This window comes from Macaca mulatta, chromosome 2 (assembly GCF_049350105.2).
Source record: "Macaca mulatta isolate MMU2019108-1 chromosome 2, T2T-MMU8v2.0, whole genome shotgun sequence".
NCBI lineage: Eukaryota > Metazoa > Chordata > Mammalia > Primates > Cercopithecidae > Macaca > Macaca mulatta.
In genome coordinates, this window is record NC_133407.1 from 76556023 (window position 1) to 76570791 (window position 14769).

General features: G+C 34.4%; 1 long non-coding RNA gene across 1 annotated transcript in view; it reads left to right on the plus strand.

Annotated features, from left to right (window-relative positions):
• Positions 1 to 1052: 1052 nt before the first annotated feature.
• LOC106997013 (uncharacterized) overlaps positions 1053 to 14769 on the plus strand; it is a 221925-nt gene continuing 208208 nt past the window's right edge. The window contains exon 1 of the long non-coding RNA XR_013414547.1: positions 1053 to 1279. This is a non-coding gene — a long non-coding RNA (uncharacterized LOC106997013). The remainder of the gene's footprint in view (positions 1280 to 14769) is intronic.

The following is a 14769-nucleotide window of genomic DNA, read 5'->3' on the forward strand; positions in this document are numbered from 1 at the left end:
ACTTCTTCTATGTTTATTCTGCCAGACATTCTCAAAAACTGATTTGAGAATGAGGTGATTAAGAATTTCTGTTTCCCAAGGGGACCTCACAGAGTACATAATCAATCTCTGGTTCACATTTCCCTGAAAACAAGAACAACAACAACAAAAATCACTCTATATAAGATTCTGATTAAATAATTTTAAAGTGAATTTTTTATTTTTAAAAAGTGAAATTCAAAATCATGATGCAGTGATAGAAGTCGGAATCAGGGCAGGGGTGGGGTTCACTCACCTGCAGGGAATGAAGAAATATTTAATGATTATATTTCTAAATGCATATCGCGGTAGACAAGCCCTAAAATGTTCTATTCAATTAATTAAGCTTATATCTCATCCAGGTATACTAAATTATTCTCTTTAAGGGAAAGAAGCTTATGGAGATTAATAGTGGGAAATTAATTGAAAGAACATTTTTTTTGAAATATTAAAGTCATATGAACACCTGATCACATGAAGTATAGCTGAAACTGCTTTTCCTTGTTATCATACTGAAGTCAGTGTAATGCATTGATAAGAAGCAGACCGAACATTTCCAGATGTAAGGTTCATAATTTTTCAAAATAGCAGAGCATGTTGGATTGCGTTAATTCAGAGGGATAGATTTCTCTTTTGGAAAGCTGCCTTTGAGTTAAATACACAAATCCTGAAACTTCTGAAAGCAGTCAGTGTTAATTATCTTCCTTTGAGATGAGTCACCGACAAGCAGAAAATTTGCCATCTAGTGGTGTTTGTATATACGTGAAATCTATTTTTTTATTTTATTGTGAAGTATGAAAGACAGAGAATATTCATAGGCAACAGAATGAGATCTTCCTGCAATTTTCTCTTTTTTTAATCCACAGGAATGTGTAAATAAAACCGTTTGATTATTTAACAAGAGAAAAAAACATTTGGTTATTTAACAGAATTTTCTGACATCCTTGTTCCACCCAGTTGTTATAAATTTGCTGCAGCTGCTTCGTAACGCCTCCAGATGGCGCGCTGGTGCCCGTTCTCGCCTCCCAGCGACCAGCCCGTTGCCAGCTGCTGGGGAGAATGAGCTTGGAGCCGCAGGGCTTAATCCCGCGCGGCTCAGAGATGGGTTTCTGGACTCGCGAAGCAGCTGCAACAAGGCATCACTCATTGTACAAGTATTTCCATTTCTGAGAGCAAAAGGAAGAACTTAAGCGGGCGGCACTTGGAGTGTAAATTGCTTTGTAGTATTTAAAGGCAGAATGGATCCTGGGCAGCCGAGCTGGTACGTGCAACAGAAACTACTCAATGGAATTGTTCTGGGTAGGACTGGTCTGATCGTCCTTTGTGTACCAAACGTTGTGTGTCCTGGATTGCGCCTATGTGTATACACCCATTTCATTTTCACCAGGATCATGGGGACTTGGGAGTCATAATCTTTCATTTTTCCAAAATGATATAATAAAAGCTTTACAGAACATTGTTTATTAATAGAAGCGTGACCCGAGTCACAGTCTTTAGAAACACAGGATAATGGTATAAAAATACTTTTCTTTTATGTTTCTTTTTTAGAGAAAAAGAAAGTAAACGTAACCTGTATCACTGTGCAGTGTTACTGGATATGACTTAAAAGACAATGGCAAAAAATGTTTGACTGCCGCGGAGTAGACTTTTACCTGTAGGTGTAGACTTAAGCACACCTGTAATATATCAGTGTTTTCAAATCTGTGTGCCAGAAAAAAACATTGTGTAGCTATAAAAACACTAGTTATGAAAAATGCATGTCATGAATGTGTACATTTTGTATGGTCTAATACGTTTTGTGAATGTGTGTTGTGTATATGCACACAATAACATGTATATGTGACCTAGATGCAGAATTATTATCGTATGGTTACAAATAGGCATGTGCTGAACATAGATTAATTTCTGAACCTTCATACACTGTATGTCTGTCTGGATAACTTAGTATGGAGATTATCTATTGCCACAATATTAAATATGAATTAAAAACAATATTTTGTTTTCACTGTTACACTTTAAATTTGTTGAATTCTATTCAGTTGTGCATTGAGTTTTCTATGCTTTTAAATTCTGAGGAAAGGCTGGTGTTTATATTTTGAACATAAATTATTGGCTGAGATGATTATGTGGAGATAGGATTCATAGACATATAAACATAGGTTCCCTAAAGTTCAGGTTATATGTGGAATTCACAAGAGTTAACAGTTTTGAAAACTCGAGAGTTCTGACCAAGAGTTTACATTAGAAACAAGAAAATTGAAAGATTCAGAACTAAGTTGGATATTATCAAGGCTGAGGGTGTACGTTTAGTAATATTACTCTAAGATTAATGTTAGACTACTTATAAACTTGTATAGATTCCATTGAACAGATGTTGTTCATGAACCAGTGACTGAATTTTATCTTCTATCATTGCACATAAGTAAATATAACACGATTCAATACAAGAAATATGACTTGCAAGTGAACTAGGTAAGGTAGCATGCTAAATAAAGCCTAATATACTGAGAAAAGTTAGAAACTATAGAGTCCCTGCCCTCAAAGAGTTGCCATTTCAAATGACTAGGTTAGGCATGTTCATGAATACGAGTACACAGTAAAAGACAAAATAAATGCTATTAAAGTGAGACATGCACAGGTGTGTAGCATTTAAATTGAGGGAGAAATCTAACTTAGGGGCATTAGTAAGGCCTTCAGATTGGAGAGCCCCCTTCTAAAGAGATGGATTAAAAGAACAATTTTTGTAGGTGTGAAGAGGTTCTGGGCAAGAGATGTATTCGGGTCAGACATGTGGTTTGGGTTGGCTATGGCTTTCTTTATTGGTCTCAGAGGTAAGGAGTAAGAGATAGATAATATTATGCAAATAGGCTGCGTAATATTGAAGATGATCTTGAACATGGGACTGAAATTTGTGGATTTCATCATCAGTTCATTCCCAGTGCCACTAACAATGTAGGCATTCAGTATTCTTAAAACATTGAATGTTCTGTGTAACAGCAAGAGCCAGCACAAAGTTTTAGAATATTTGTATGGTTTATGTATTGCATGTCTACCATATTAGAATGTAAGTTTCAAGACATAGCACTCTTTTTCAGTATTATATCCTCAGAGCCTAGAAAGTACTTGAAAAAATATTTATCTACTGAATGAATTAATGACTAGTAAAATTGGAATATAGTCAGGGTTCTATATCATTCACATTTAGTTTTCCTGATGGTCTTAAATTACTAAAATCCTCAAAATTTACCAAGTCTTTGAAGCTATTGTATCAGCCGATTCCACTTATGGCTCAGGTACTTCTAAGCAAGTTCCCTGGAATTCCACTATTAGTATTTAATCTTACTCTATTTTTAACCTCTTTTATGAATAGTCTTGCCTTTACATTTTTAAAACAGTTATTAAGATAATTATAAACCGTGTGATTATTCAGGCAGAATTAAACAGATCCTCTTCATATCCCTATAGTAGACACAGTGAGTATATAACACACATTAAACAAATACATTCAGGAAAAGAGTTGAGGGTTTGAAGAGTGTCTTTGCTCCCTGTAACATATGTTTACCTCCTGATTAGAACACTTCTAATATTTGGTTCTCTGCAACTTGATTTAGGCGAAACTCTCTAGAGCCTCTTTATAATTTCGTATATGCAGAGTGATCATTTGGGAAATCCTTAGCTATTTGCTTACATAGTATTTGGGGACACTGTGCTAGTTTCTAGGGGTCACAGCCCCTGTCCCTCCAACAGCAGTGGTCGTCTTTTTTGTGCCTGTGTACTGATATCTATACTTTTTATGGACAATGACAGGAATTTGTGGAGAAACTAGTGAAGAAAAAAGTTTTTGTCATTTGAAAGGGTGATACTGGGTGAAAAGATACAATCATTTTAAAGGAATTTATAAATGTGATTTGCCCAACTAAATTGTAAATGAATGCACAATGACTTGTAAATAGAAGGGCCGAATAAACAATGTCACTGAACCAACAACTTCAAAAATAAAACCCCTGGAGTTTCCCCTGATCCTCGAGAGAGAGCTTTCCGCTGTGATAACGATTTATATATCTTAATTTACTTGTATATCACTCATCTAAAAATACACTAAAGTGGAATTTCTCACTTTAAAAATATATATCGATGGGGTTTATGTGTCAGTTCAACTGAGGATGCAAGCTTTTAGTTTCAGCTTGAGCTAATCTGTGCGAAGTCAGGCTTTTTCCCCCAACAGTGTCAATAAGACAAATTTCCACACTAGCCTGGTCTCCATCCTGCTGGACTTGCTGGTAATGCTTTATTTTTATCCCTGTGAGAGGAGGTAGTATGGCATGGTGGCTGGCCCAAGACTTTCACCTTATTCAAAACCCTAGTGTGTGGCTTGACCTGGAGATTAATCTTTCCCTAATAGATTAATCTATTAGAAAAAGAATACCTTGTCTAAATACTGCTGGGCATTCAGTTTTGGAGAAATATACTGCAGTGTGTACTGCAGGTTTTTCCCCCTAGTGGTTGACTTAAGGCTGTTGTATGAAAACAATAGAAATAGACTTCGTATACGGAGCTGGCTTGGTCAATATTGTCTAACTTATGTTTTTAAAAACTTATTTCAGAAGAAATGGTTATTTCTTCTGAATGATCACTGTTAAATGATCATTTTGAAAGATACAAATACAATGCCCTGAACAACATGCTTTTGTGTCTTCTTTGGAAGGCTGGACATACAAAATTATGCAAAAACAAAATATATACAATTAATGGAAGTGTTTCTGCTACTAGATTCATACTGTACTCCTTTTTCTGGGTGTAGTGGAAAGATCTCCCTCTGTGTATTCTAATGTCACTATTTTTTATCAACGGTGACACTGAATCAGTTTAACATGATTTTTCTTTAGCCTGTGTGACCATACTGTAAATTCCTTAAAGGCAGGAAACAAATTCTATGTTTTCTTTGAATCTCTGTATTATACAAAACATACTGCAAGCCACAAAGCACTTAAGTTTATCTATATTTATATATATATATATATTTATATATATATATATATATATTTAAGTAGGGTCTCACTCTGTCACCCAGGCTAGAGTGCAGTGGCACAATCATGGCTCACTGCAACCTCAACCTCCTGGACTCAGGTGATCCTCCCACCTTAGCCTCCAGAGTAGCTGGGACTGCAGGTGCACACCAACATGCCCAGCTAATTTTTGTAATTTTTGTAGAAATAGGGTTTTGCTATGTTGTCCAGACTGGTGTAGAACTCCTGGGCTCAAGCAATCTGCCTGTCTCAGCCTCTCAAAGTGCTGGGATTAGAGGTGTGAGCTCCCTCCTGGATCCTGCCATTTTTTTTTTTTTTTGACAATTGAGTAAAGATTAAATTATAATTTTTTCACACTAATTAAAATAGTAGATATAGTCATATAATAGCAACTTCTAAGGGACAAAATGGAAATCTTTCTAGTGGTTCTATATACCAAGAATGTTATACCTGACACATCACAGCAGAAAGAGAAAGCTCCTTCTCCTTAATTAGCTGTTAGAAATGAAACGTCTTTTTAAAAATATTATTTGAAATGTGGAGATATCTATAAAGACACAAAACTTGCCTTTACTTGGTAGAGCTATTTACGTCTGAAATAACTATCTTCTAGCATACCTGTGTCTCTAGGGTGTTGTATAACTGCAGGTGGAATATTCCAAAGTTAGAACTACTAAAAGAACAAATCAGAAGAGTTCCTAGCAGTAAGAATTAACCTTAAGGAAGCTTAGACACATTTATATGCTTTAGAGCTGTTCCTGGGGAAAAAAAATCATGCATTTTTTATAATGAGCGTATTTATAAGCATACCCCCACCTGCCACCAAGATGTATAAAAATGAGTTAGTAGCTGCAAACTGCTATTTTAGCAAGTGCTAGAGGAAAATAACAAAGGATCTGTGGCTGTATTGTTAACAGGAGTGAAGAAGCTTCTCTTGTGTCTCTGGACCAAAGGCTAACAGAAGAGCTTTTGGTTACTAAGATGTATTCTTTCCTGGTCTCAGGCTCATTAACGATGGAAGTAGGAGGGAGAGCATATAAAGCGGCAGCTGCAGCTGTGGGCACTCAGATCATTTGTCACCTGGCATGAAGTTAGTGTTGGCAGCTCTGGAGCTCCAGCACAGAGCACCAGGGAGCAAATGCCAACTGATTGTTGTTCCTCACCAGCTTGCTGGCTAACTCCTACTCATTCTTCAGATCTCTGCTGAAGTGTTGCTTCATCCAGGTAGCTTTGCCTGACCTCTCTAGAATGCATTTAGCACCTTTCTCTTCACTGTTATGGCCTCATAATCTCACCCTTACCATCACACTTACTGCTTGAAGACCTGCCTGCCCTCCTCACTAGGCTCAAGAAAGGCAAGAGCTGAGTCTTTTCCAACATTGTTCAGTGTCTATCTTGCATACAGTAGGTGTGTAAATATTGATGAGTAGTATCTGTTGCATGACGGCTTTATGACTATGTATAGGCTGTATGGGCTTGGATGTCAATAAAGGAGGTATTTGACTGAGTGCCATGTGTGAGCTGAAAGGAAATAAACTCTCAGTCCTCGTGTCCTCATCTACTATCTGTGACAATTGTATACCTGCCTTTTAAAAGTAGTTGTTGTCCTGGATAACAAACCTGAAAATGTACCCTTGAACTTTAAATAAAAGTTTTTTAAAATAATAAATAAATGTTTAAAATGTAGTTGTTACAGTTAAATAATATTTTTATTTTTTTGTAGTAGTGCTATGAGGATTTATTTATGGGCTTTCTGCATATTAACTGAGTTGATCCTCAAAAAGACAATCATCAGGTAGGTACTATTAGCACAATACTTTATGTAAGAAATAGAGGCATGGAAAGTTTAGCTTCCTTGCCCAAGGTCACAGAGAGAAGAATAATAAAAGTGAAAGGAGAGTGACTAGGCTGGAGTAGATATTTGCTAAATGCTGGAATTGGGACTATTGCAATTTTACTTAGAGAAGGCTGATTCTTGTATAAATGGGAAATTACACCAAACAGTTAAGAACAGTTTGTTCTCTGGTTTCAGAGCCTTCTGTTGCAGATATTTTATTTGTAGAATTCCCATGGAAGCCCAATATGGTTAGAGAAAAACTTCTAATGTGTGCAGTCAGAGAGAACCCTTATCCTTATTGAGCATTATATGGTGTGGGGCATGTTAGAATCTAAGGAAACCTTTGTAACAAATATTATGGATTTCAAGATAAAAAAAGAAGTAAATGATATCATGACCTGTTTTAATAGTTTGCAGCATTCCTTATTTATTTTGTTTTATTTATAAATTATACTTATTTTGTAATGTTTACTTTTTCTCACTATAAAATGCTTTTTGCGGAAAATACATAATACAAACAGCAAAGAAGGAAGCAAAAATTATCCATAATTATTCAACTAAGAGATAGCTACTATTAACATCTTGGCATTTTTTTTTTCTATTCTTTGATAGAATTACATGCACATCTGCTTATATATACACATTCATTTGTACACACATTTTAATATGAAATTAGGTTATACATATATTCTATGTCCTGTTTTGTACCTATTATTTTATCATGCTCTTTAAAAATTATAATTGTCAGTACCTGCATAACATTATCATATATGGCTGTATCATAATTTTATTTAGTAGTTTTGCTTCTGTTTAATATTGTCCTAATTTTGAAAATTGGTTTATTCTTTTCAATTTTCACTTATTTGAACAGCTTACTATGGTGCTTTACATGACAGATGTACCTTCTAAATAATCATATTTAGATGATGATGTAACAACTAATAATATTTTCGAAGGGGGTAATGCACTTCTGTTCAGAGATAAACAGGCCCAAAAAAATTTTAAGACAGAATTAATATTTAACGAAATAGCAAGAAATAAATTGAAATGGCAAATGGAAGTGGAATAATGTTTTTTGAGAGACCATGGTATGCTATCACCTATGAAGGTCAGCGTTATAATTACCATTTTACTACTACTGACTGGGGCTCAAAGGCAATGAATGACAAAATCAGGTTGTTTTAGTGGCTCTGCCAGGATTCAAATAAAAGTCTCACTCCTCAACACTTTATTTTCTTCATTCCACCATGCAGTCTACACAGCGTGCTGGCAGTGCTCATAGCTCCACATGACTCTTAATTTATCTGAGCCTCAGTTTCCTCATGTGTAAAACAGAAACCGTAATACTCACCGTGTAGGATTTTGTGATGGTTAAGTAGAATAATATATGGAGATTGAGATCCAAAAGAATTTATCCTAGGGCTCAATGTTAGCATCGAGGCTCATAGGTATTTCATAAAGTATATCCTGAAAGTGACAGAATTTGATAATCTCCTCGGAATTGAGGGACTCGCAGAAGGCTCATTAACAACCCAAATTTCCAGACATGAATCTAGATTTAGATCCAGAATCTGAAGTAGGTCACTGCCTTTGTTTTTAACAAATTCCTTTGGTAATTTTGATAATATTTTAAATGGCAACCACAGATATAGGCAACTAGAAAAATGATGCTGAAGGGAGGATGAAAAGTTTAACATGAGACACGAAACTTTGGCAGTCACTGGTTCAAAGTAGATGGAGCTTCGTGTGGCATCGTATGGCTGGAAACTGTGAGGATGTAAAAACAACTTAGGGTTTAAAGACTTCATTTTCTCAGGTAATTTGAAATATGAAACACATTCAAGGCACTTGAAATTAAAAGCAAAAATAATACTAAGTTGACTGAACAGAAATGGCAGGCGACAATGTTTTGCCAAAGTAGGATGTGCTTTAAAGTGGGTTGATTATGAAGGTAAATGCACTGGATGTGTGATGCCTGTGGATCCTAATCACGTATATAGTACTTAAACTAAGAAACCTGATCTGAATTTTCTGTTTGACTTTTTTATTTTTAAGGAGGATATCTTAGAATTATTTCTTCCCTTCTCTGTATTTCCATAGAATTTTTTCTAGCCTTTTATACTGAATAGCAGTTGATAAAATTGATTTTTCCTATGACAAAAGGAGCCTGCAGAGAATAAGAGTCCTAATTCATTCAAGAATGATGCTCAAAAGCAACTTTTCAGTGAATTTTTCAACCCATATTTTAATTATTTTAAATAGTTGACAGGAACATCTTGTAACTTTAAGAAAGTTCTCTATGGGAGACAGTGCACTATATTATTTAATTAAAATTACACCAAAGATTTTAGAACATTTGCTTTTGTTGTATTGTGGTATTTGATGTGAATTCTTAAAGAGTGTACTAAAGAAAACATCTCTAATATCTGAGACCGATGTTCTCTAAAACTGTGTTTTTGTCAGGAATTAGTAAGATGCCTGACATTAATATTGTTAAAATTTTAATTGATGGTATTAAATTTCCTAGTGTACCTTCTGCTACAGAAATATTTTGAGTTGTGCCAACTAATTTTCTGGGCCTGTTACTGTCTAATAAACATAGTGGAGACTATATATTTTGACTTGCATTTTCTGGTTAAATCTAACCTTTAAGTCCTCTATAGTTGTATTTTTGGATTGGTCCTTAACACATAATCTTACAATCTTAGGGGGCTAAAGAGGAGCTTGAAAAGTGATTTTCAGGAAGAAAGGAGAATCTCTACAATTTCAAAGCACTTTCAAAAAAGCCATGTCACAACTTCTCTTGCTAACCTATCCCCGTGTCAGTTACCCACATTATTGTGAGATTCTTTATGAAACCCTTCCCTGAATACTTCTGTTGCTGTATAAGCCCACGTCTTCACGCTTGATCTTAGTGCAAACAGAAAAGTGGTCCACTGACCTTTTAATACATGTCATTTAGATATTAGGAGATTGTTACTGAAATCTCTCCCTCAATAAATACTGCAGACACATTATGCACCTAGTCCATGCTCTTTTGATGAGTTCTTTCTGCAGGGCAGAGCGCTGTGTACTTCACATGCAGAGAGCTACAAGAGGGGCTTTTGTAGGCTTCCTTGCCTTCTTACTTGTAGTTTTTAAAATCATTTTCCCTGTTTTTGTAATTTATCTAAATTGGCTATTCTTTTTTAATTCTCTGCTTCACTTTTTCCACTGGCCTTTTCACCTTCTACACTTGACCATTCACACTCAGAAACAACCAAAAAAAAAAAAAAAAAAAAAAAAAAAAAAAAAAAATGGCGGTTGAATCCTGAAGAAGGATTAAAGGTATACACCTTACAGTATAACTTTGTATGTACATGATTTTATGTATACATTTCAGACACCTACCATCATTGTCCTGTAGGCATGTACTATTCAAGTGCAAAGTTTTGTACCAAATATTAAGCGGATTTATCAATAATGCAAAACAGTAAACCTTGTCCTATATTGAAGAACAACAATCATATTACCACCCACTTATTGTGTATTGAATCCTGACCATCCTGATGGCAGGTAATATTGTGAATATACTAGCATTAAATAGAAAGATTGTCTGACTAAATGATCATCATTTTACCTTATTTCTGAGTCATTACTTTTTGTTAAGGACCTCTTCTATCCTTTTAGTTTAGAAATGTAAACTGACGTTTCTTCCTTTAATTTATACTTCAGTAACTTAACCATCATTTTGCACCATCTAGTTAGTGAGTTTTCCATGTTTTTTCTCTCATTCTTCTCATTTTGTAAGTCATCTTCTGTTCCGGTATATTTATGGATTTTTAAGGTGGTAAGTTTGCTGGAGTCTCATTGATTGCTACTTTCTATGCAGAATCTTTTAGTCAGTGTCAAAGGGAGATTATTATATGGATATCTCATATACAGGAAATTAGATTCACTATAGAGCAGCTATGGTGGATTTCCAATATTAGATGAGATTAAATTAGATTCGCTGTAGACTTTTTCATGAACTGTTTTCAAATCTGAACTAATTTATTCAGCATGAGTGCAAATCATTATGATAAATTATTCTGAAATACATTTATAGTTTTGTACATCAATTTGAGAAACTTTTAATATTTACTGTTACATTTTCAAATAAATAATTTTCTGCTTTTCACATATATTTTAAAATTGTTTCAATCTTTCATGTTGAAATGTTTCTGGAAGATAAAAGTAGAGAATCCCCCTAGATTTTGTTTGTCAGTACTCTAATATTGGGCAAGTTACATATGGCTAAACAGATTATATATTGAGTTTATGAGACTTAAAAAAAATTCACCCACAAGAAAAGGATGCTGTCTGTCTGATTTGATGATCTACATAACATTGTGAAGAATAATAAAAATCTGTATTTGTATAACCATTAGGCTAGAGATCAGAAAATGAAGCTGTGCAAATCAGTGGGCTGTATTTTTAACTTTCATTTGCCACTGATAAGCATACTGCAGAGCTTGAGAAATTACTCTGCTTAATTTTTCCTAAAACAGTACTTAAGTAGATCAATTACTGATTTGGATTTTATAATAAAAAGAACTGTTAAGGAGAAATTTTTTTGTTTGACAGGTTGGAAATGAAATGTTCCAAACTTGTGTTGTGCAACAGTTTCTTAGGCTCTGGTAAGAAATTAGATTATGTCAAAACTAGTTAATTACAAAGATAAATGTGAAATGCAGGAGATTGATGAAAACAAAATAATTTCAACCAAAGTTCAGGATTTTTTTTTTTTTAAATTCAGTGATAACACAGATATCTTAACTGATGTCTGGGCTCCATTTCATTTACTTACTACTCCAAATGTCAGCAATGTATACATTAAGGTTGGTTTTCAGATATTAACTCTAAACCATATTCATCAATTATACTCTTGAAGCCAACATAAAGCCCTTTATAGCAGAAGGGTCTTTATTCCCCCTTTTCTCCAATTTTTATTTTGCTCTTATGTGTTTATTTCTATCAATATCCTCCCTTATTTTCATCGTTTTCATATTCCACCCCACACCTGGACTAAGTTGGAGTAAAGAGATCTCTGAGTTAAGAATGCCAGTGAGATCAGAACACTATGAGAATAAGGTGGTGATAGTGGGATAGGGAAAGCAGCTGAAAGAGTTTATTTATATTCGAAAATACATGCATCTGCACCTGCAAGAAGACTTTTGCCATCACAGTCAACTCTTTATTATTTAGAGAACTCTCTGCTTTGTGGAGATTTGGCTGGAACCCCAGATTTGCTTCCCTGGAACACCTAACTTTGTTTTTTTGCTGCCAACAGCATGGTCTCCTTAGGAAGGATTCGGCTTAGACGTGGAGAGGAAGACTGAGTGCCTGTGTGTATGACTGAGTATCAATCAATCCAAATTCCAAAGGCAAATTTAAAAGATTTGGGTGCATTATTTTGTGCACATGCCTCTTTTTCTACCTTATTAAAAATAATTTCAATACTTGTATACTTTTAATATATCCAGTGCAATGCGGTACATGCTCAAATATGTTTCATGTGGTCTTTCTTAACTTCATACTTAACATTTAAACATCTGTATGTTTAATGATTTTACCCTGGCCTCTGGCATTAGTCAAATATTTGTTTGCTTTTCTGTGCTGTCATCAAAGGACTATTACATTTTTAATCTTCCCTGAAGAAGTTGTAACACTCCATTAAAAAATGGTAACAAACACAATGTTACTCCCACTCCATCTTCTATGGCAATTCAAAGCTTGAACATGTATTCACTGTACAATGGAGGTTTGCCTGTAGTTTCTGCATGGGATAATGGGACAATTGCTTTTTTGTTTTAAAAATATAATCCCAGCAATGATGTAAAGGATGAATTCAAAATACAAATCTTATTGGTAGAAAATGTGGGACCAAACTGCCAGCGGCAGCAGTAATGAAAAGGGGGCTGTGGATTTAGAGATACAAGTAGATAAATACAATTTGGCATTAAAAGGTGAGGGAATGTGAGGATTTAAGGATAACTCTGAGATTTCTAACTCATGTAGTTGGCTACCTAATAGTGGCATTAGTCATAGTAAGTTATAGAAACTAAGCTTTATTGAAGGGATGCTTGGGATTTTAAGGGAGAAGCAGGAGAGTGGAGTGGAGATAATGTGTTTGGAGTTTGTCATGCTGAGTTTGTTACCTTTTGGACTTATATGTAGAGCAGGGTTTGTCAATCTTGGTCATATTGACACGTTGAGATGGATAATTCCTTTTTGGGGGTGAGGAGCTATTCTGTACATTTAGGATTCTTAGCAATGTTTATGGACTCTACTCACCAGATATCAGTAGTACCTCTCTCAGTTGTGCCAACCAAAAAATATCTTCAGATTTTTCCAAGTCTTCCCTGAAGCAGGGACAAAATTGCACCCAACTGAGAACCACTGGTATAGAGACAACAAAGAAGATATTGATATTTTGTGTCTAGAATTTAGGAAACAGAGAAGACTTGAAATCAATATTAGACTCATCAGTAGTGACAACCTAACCAATGTGAATATATGAGATTCTGCAGGGGAAGAATGTAGATGATTGTATGTTATCTAATTTTTTATTGAACAGGTCTGGAGACTAAAAATTCCTAAACACATGAGATAGACTGAGTCAGCTCATCTTATTTTTGAATACTTTCAAATGTTATATGTTATTATGGTTGTTATAAACTGTTACATATCAGTCAAATTGCTTGTATTGAGCCATAATTAATCTTTCCATAATAATAATTCTTTTGTCCTAATTTTGCTTTTGTGGAACACAAAACATGTCTATCAGGACAAATAAAAATCTTCCTAAATCCCTCCACATATTTTAATATAACTATTAAATTATTTTTTAAAATTCAATATTCTTATGCCCTGACTAAATATCTTTAGTATTTTCAACCTTCTTTTATATGTTATATTTTGATACTTCTTGCATCATGAGTACATTCTATTGAACGGCAGCCATTTTATATATTCTTCTTAAGGTATGGAGAAGAGAAATGAACAAACTCAATTTTTGACTTCTAGTTTAGAGGAAAACGAGCCGTCATCTTCTACAGTTTGGTCATAGTATTTTTTGGTCATATTTATTATTGCGTTAGCTTCTTTGTCAGCCAGATTATGCTATTGTCTCTTATAGCTTGTTGTTTGTATTTTGCATGAACTTTCTGTTAACATTTCATATCATATATTAGTGATTTTTTAAAAAAACTCATTTCACATTTCATATCATATATTGGTGATTTTTTAAAAAACCAAAATGTGAAAATTTATATTCATCCTTTTCAAAGTTTACCCTTCTTTGGTTTAGCCAGTCATTTCAACCTGCTTGATCCTTTTGGACTATGATTTCATCGTGCAACATATTTGTTACTTCTACCAGTTTTATGCCATCTACACAGTTATCAATCATATTTATCCAAGTCATTAGTAAAAATGTGAGCAGGTCAGGTTCAGAGATAAAGGGTTTATGCAGTGCTATGGATTTTCTCTTCGGCGCTTTCCCCAGCTCCCTTTAACTTAAAGGTCTTTTTGTTTTCATAGAGTACTATAGAAACAAGACTTACGTACATTATTTTTCACCTTTCCCAGATAAAAACCTTCAAATATAATCCTACCACAGGACATGGCAAGGTAAATTATATTTCATTTGTTGGATTCCATTTATAGGAAAAATGATTTTGTTAAGTGATAAAAATAATGTTAAGTGATAAAAGCAGGATACATATTTGAATATAAAATATGACATTGCTGTATGTAGTAGATGTAGATGTATATATAGATATAGACCTAAATATAGATATTTAGAGAACACCAAAATCTTAAGTTTTAACACCAAAATGATAGTTTTCTTTAAAATGGTAATTA